The following is a 6,000-nucleotide window of genomic DNA, read 5'->3' as shown; positions in this document are numbered from 1 at the left end:
AGGAAAAAAAATTAAAAAAGGAGAAGTCCACAGAACTGCAAAAGCCTAATGTAGAGGCAGATGTTTATAATAACAATAAAAAATATGACTTAGGGGAAAAAAAAGCTCAAAAGCTTAATTGGATTTCATAATGCCAATAAAATCAAAACTACAAGAGTGGGAGGAAAGGAGAGAGAAAAAAAAAATCCAAAGAATTACAAAACAAAGGAAAACATAAGAATAATAAATGTTTTTCTTGAGTCACTGCTATCAGAGTCCTTTCCCTCACTGCGAGTCACAGTCCACCTCACCTCCCTAGGATGCCCTCCAACATTGTGATGAGCTCTGGACCCGCTGTGGGGCAGCTCAGATTCTAACCTGGTCCTCCTCCTACGTGTTCTTGCCTCCAATGTCCACAGCTATCAGAACTAGTCTGTTTTCTTTTGTGGGAGCTTTCAAGGACCTTTTATATATTCCATAGACACGGAGTCTTCCTAGTTGATTGTGTGGATTTAATCTGCAGGTGGGAAGGTTTTGGGTCTTCTTCCTTAGCCACACTGCCCCTGGGTTTCAATTATGGGTTTATTTCCACCTCTACATGTGGGTCATCTACCGGGGTTTGCCCCTGAGGCTGCCCTGGAGGACTTGGGTTTGGCCCTGTGAGGCCCAGGTGTGGAGGTGGTGCAGCTGCTTGGGTCATAGGGGTTCTGGCAGCACCAGGTACTCAGGGGTGTTGGCAGCTAGGGCAGCAGGAAATAGAGTGTTCTAGAAGGGTATGGCAACCAGTATTGGCCAAAATGCTCCAGTATTCTTGCCTGGAGAACCGCTTTCCCTGACAGAGTAACCTGGCAGGCCAAAGTCTAGGGGGCCACAAAGAGTTGGACATGACTGAAGCGGCCCTGCGTGAACAGATGCAAGACTTTTTTTGCTTGCGGCCGCTCTGCCCCAATAAGAGTTAAGCGTGAAGGCAGCCCAGCTGCGTGGCTTGTGCGGACCCCGGTGGCGCCTCGTGTGCAGGGACCCTGCCTCTGCTGCAGGAGTTGTGGCCCCATCTCGGTCTTTTCTCCAGTTTCGTGTAGCTGGCGATCAGAAGGCCTCTGTGGCCGGTCTTTCTTTGTAGCTCCGCCTGATCAGGCACTTAGAGGCTCCCTTGCCTGGGGCCCTTCTCTGTTGCTCAGCACACCAGGCACATAGGGCCCCCACGCCCTGCCCCCAGGGGCTGGGGTCCTATTCTATAGTTCAGTGAGTCAGGCATTTGGTGGGCCAGCCTCTCTACTGTTCAGCTGCTGATGCTGGTGTCTGGGGAGAGTGGGCTGTGGTGATGGCTCTGCCCACTATGCGTGACTCAACAGTATCGCCTTGCTTCCAAGGCTGCCTGGCTTTCCTCCACCAGCATTTCCCACCACAGTCTCTTCCCTCACATCCCCTCAATCCGACTCTCCGCATTCAACAGCAGCACTTGCCCTGGGATTTCTCCATAATCCATAAACTCCAGCTCCCAGCCACTGCACCTTCCAGGGGACCTGCATTCCTGTCTGGGGTATGTATGGCTGTGCCAAGGACTGTCTGATTCTCATTCCATTTAGACTGCCACAAATCAGCTGTTTCATTCTCAGCCTTAAATGTTTCTCCTTTGACTCAAACAATTGCCCTGATTAGGGATTGGACCCCTTCTTCAGTCCCCCCACCCACTGAGGGCAGGTCCAGTCCTACTAACTCTCCTGTTTTTCCTCCTAGTTCCTTTGTCCTACAGAGTTTTGCATGGTTCTATATATTCTTTTCCACTGATCAGGTACTCCTGTCTGCTCTCAACTGGTGTTCTGCATGCACTTCTGTGTCAGAAGGTGTCTTCCTGACATATCTGTAGAGAGAGATGTACTCCACGTCCACCCACTCCTCCGCCGTCTTGTTCTCTCAAGCATAACTATTTTCAGTGAATATAACTTTTGTACTGACGATTTTTGAAGTTATTTCCGTATTATGTGGACTGGATATATTACTAAATATTCTAACTTTCCCATTTATTTGACAATGCTTTAGAATATTACATAATTAATATGTTAGTGAACACCATGATGCATATGGATTTATTTCATTTTCTTCTACATTGTTTCCATAACGTGGGAAAACTATCCAAAGGGGATTTATTTCATCTATAAAATGGGGGCTATAATAATACATACTTGACAAAGTCATTTGGAGAATTAAATGAGCTATCCTTTGTTGTATTTAAAACAGTACTTGCTGAAACAGATCACCAGCCCAGGTTGGATGCATGAGACAGGTGCTCAGGGCTGGTGCACTGGGAAGACCCAGAGGGATGGGATGGAGGGGGAGGCAGAAGGGGGGATCAGGATGGGGAACACAGGTAAATCCATGGCTGATTCATGTCAATGTATGGCAAAAACCACTACAATATTGTAAAGTAATTAGCCTCCAACTAATAAAAATAAATGGAAAAAAAAACAGTATTTGATACATGTAAATAATATATAACTGTTCACTATTTTTTGTGGTGCAATGTTATTATATATTAATGTAATGCAATATTTAATAACTGAATTTTAAAACAAAATTATATGTTCATAAATTATTGATTGTTTGTAAAGTTGTTCATAATTCTTTATAGATTGTTATGACTTTTATCAAATAAAATTATTCTGGCAAGCACTAGATGTTCTCCAGAAATATAGAGCTGTAAGGGTTCTCTTTTGGAGCTGAAGATCTTGTATTAAAGCAATTTAACAGGATATAAATAAACGAACTCAAAACCAGAAAGAACCTAAGATAAAATGTCAGTCCTTAAGTATATGAAAGAAATACTCATGTCATTGTATCCAAGTTTTGGGGTGATAATAGAACCATATTATTACAAAAATGTACTGGGGATAGGGACTTAGAGTGAGAACTTAGGTAAGGCACTAGGACTACACACAACCTCAAGTAGGCAGATTTTAAAGGTATTGAATTTCTTTATGATTTCTTTATGCTATCCTTCTGAGTTATATTAGCCATATTTATACAATGACACATGATTACATCATATTGCTTTTTAAAATGCATGTTTAAATTTACTGTAAGATCCAGAAATTAACTTACATCTGATGTATTTTTAATACCCAATTGCTTTTCACTTTGATATTCATTAAGTTGTTAGACAGTGCATTGGCAATGTGAGTTGGGTAATACAATTTATTCCTTCAAATCTTGAAAACAAATTTTCACTTGAAAAAATAAGGATGCTAAAAGTGCTATCTTCATTGGATTGATATGAAGGCCAGTAAGAAAATCCATGCTAATTGTTTAACAGAGTGTTTGACAAATCAGATGCAGATGCAGCTATTATTATATGAAAGAAAATGTAGATGTTAAAAAGCATTGGCACTAGAATTAAACTGGCTCTGTTTAAAACACAACTCATTCATTCACATGATGTGAAATTAGATAAGAAGACTTAGCAACTGAACAACAACAACAACTTATGGAAGATTATATTATTATTCATTCATTTCCACTTATTTCCTTGGATATATAAACAGGGTTATACTACACTTCCACTAAGACTGGGTTTGGCCAATTAAGTTTTAGCCAAGCAAACACGAGCTGCAAGAGTCGCTTTAGGGCAAAGGCCCTACTGGCCCACTTGTACACCCCAGTGTTCTCTCATTCCCTCTCCCTCAGATACTGATCCCTGTTTTAGCTGAGATCCTAGAATGAAGAGGATGCAAAGCAGAAGAAAAGAATGAGTGAAGAATTAGCTTTTGTTGCCTTCATTTGCCTGTCCTGGTAGATCAAAAATTTAACCAACACAGTCTCATTCTGCTTATCCATAAGCCAAGGCTAATATTTTGCCCATAAGGGTTTTGGTAACAAGCAATTGAAATTGATAAATTTCTGTTATAATTGTATAGTAATTTGAACATTCTTTGCATTGCCTTTCTTTGGGATTGGAATGAAAACTGATCTTTTCCAGGCCTGTGGCCACTGCTGTTTTCCAAATTTGCTGGTATATTGAGTTTAACACTTTCACAGCATCATCTTTTAGGATTTGAAACAGCTCAACTGTAATTCCATCACCTCCACTAGCTTTGTTCTTAGTGATGGTTCCTAAGGACCACTTGACTTTGCATTGCAGGATGTCTGACTCTAGATGAGTGATCACAGCATCATGGGCATCTGGATCATTAAGATCTTTTTTATATAGTTCTGTGTATGCTTGTCACCTCTTCATCTCTTCTACTTCCGTTAGGTCTACACTGTTTCTGTCCTTTATTGTGCCAAACTTTGCATGAAATGTTCCCTTGGTATCTCTAATTTTCTTGAAGAAATCTCTTGTCTTTCCCATTCTATTATTTCCTCTATTTCCTTTCATTGACCTCTTAGGAAGGTTTTCTTCTCTCTCCTTATTCTTTGGAGCTCTACATTCAGATGGGTATATCTTTCCTTGTATCCTTTGCCTTTCAATTCTCTTCTTTGCACAATTGTCTGTAAACAGGCCTCCTCAGACAACTATTTTGCCTTTTTGCATTTCTTTTTCTGGGGATAGTTTTGATCACTCCTGTACGATGTCAACAACTCCATCCATAGTTCTTCAGGTACTGTGTCTATGAGATATAGTCCCTTGAATCTATTTATTGCGGGGAGCTGGCCTGACTGCTCAGGCCCCTTCTCGGCCCTGAGAGAGATCAAAAGGTCCCTCTCTGTCCCGCCACCCCTGATTTGTTAAAGTGCAAATTGGCCTTGCTCACCTCCCTCAAGGAAATCGCTGCAGCCACCATTTGCCCATTTTCCTGACTCTGATAAGATTATCTGGCTCTTGTGAATGGCTTATGTCTAGGTAGTCTTTACCTGATTGTAAGACTCTGGTGCCATGCTCTGCTGGAGTTAAGATAAAACTCCTAAAACTAGTATCTGCAGTTCTGCACGTATGCAAGCCTTTGATCTAAAATTTGGTGAATCCTATTAGTATACATATGTATGTTACCCCTCAATAAAGTCGTCGGAATCAGTCACAAGCTGACTCCGTCCCTCTCAACCCCATCTTTCCTAGTCTTTTATTTCTCAGGTGCTCTGGTGATTGCGTCCTCGACCTGTTCATCTAGCCAGCAGGCCCGGCAATTTATCTCTTCCACTGTATAATAAAGGATTTGATTTAGGTCATATCTGAATGGTCTAGTGGTTTTGCCTACTTTCTTCAAGTTAAGTCTGAATTTTGAAATAAACAGTCATGATCTGAACCACAGTCTGCTCCCGGTCTTATTTCTGCTGACTGTTTAAGCTTCTTCATCTTCAGCAGCAAATAATATAATCAATCTGATTTCAGTATTGACCATCTGGTGATGTCCATGTGTAGCATTGTCTCCTGTGTTGTTGGTAGAGGGTCTTTGCTATCACCAGTGCATTCTCTTTGCAAAACTATGTTAGCCTTTGCTCTGCATCATTTTGTACTCTAAAGCCAAACTTAACTGTTACTCTAGGTATCTCTTGACATCCTTCTTTTGCATTCCAGTCCTCTATGATGAAAAGAATATCTTTTTTTGAAGTTAATATTAGAAGGTCTTGTAGGTCCTCACAGAACTGTTCAACTTCAGCTTCTTTGGCATTAGTGATTGGGACGTAGACTTGGATTACTGTGATATTGAATGGCTTGCCTTTGAAACAGAGATAACTCTGTCATTTTTTAGATTGCACCCAAATACTGCATTTCAGACTCTTTTGTTGACTATTTCTAAAGAGTTCCTACCCACAGTAGTTGATATAATGGTCATCTGAGTTAAACTTGTCTATTCTAGCCCATTTTAGTTCACTGATTCCCAAAATATTGATGTTCACTCTTGCCATCTCCTGTTTGACCACTTTCAATTTGGTGGTCATGAATCAATGACCACTTGATTCATGTACCTAATATTCCTGGTTGGTATGCAATATTGTTCTTTACAGCATCAGACTTTACTTCCATCACCAGTCACATCAACATCTGGGCTTTTTTTTTTTTTTCTTTCTCTTTTGCTTTGGCTCCAT

The sequence above is a fragment of the Cervus canadensis genome, chromosome 1, assembly GCF_019320065.1.
Source record: "Cervus canadensis isolate Bull #8, Minnesota chromosome 1, ASM1932006v1, whole genome shotgun sequence".
NCBI classification, from domain to species: Eukaryota; Metazoa; Chordata; class Mammalia; order Artiodactyla; family Cervidae; genus Cervus; species Cervus canadensis.
Note: the sequence above shows the minus strand (reverse complement) of the source record.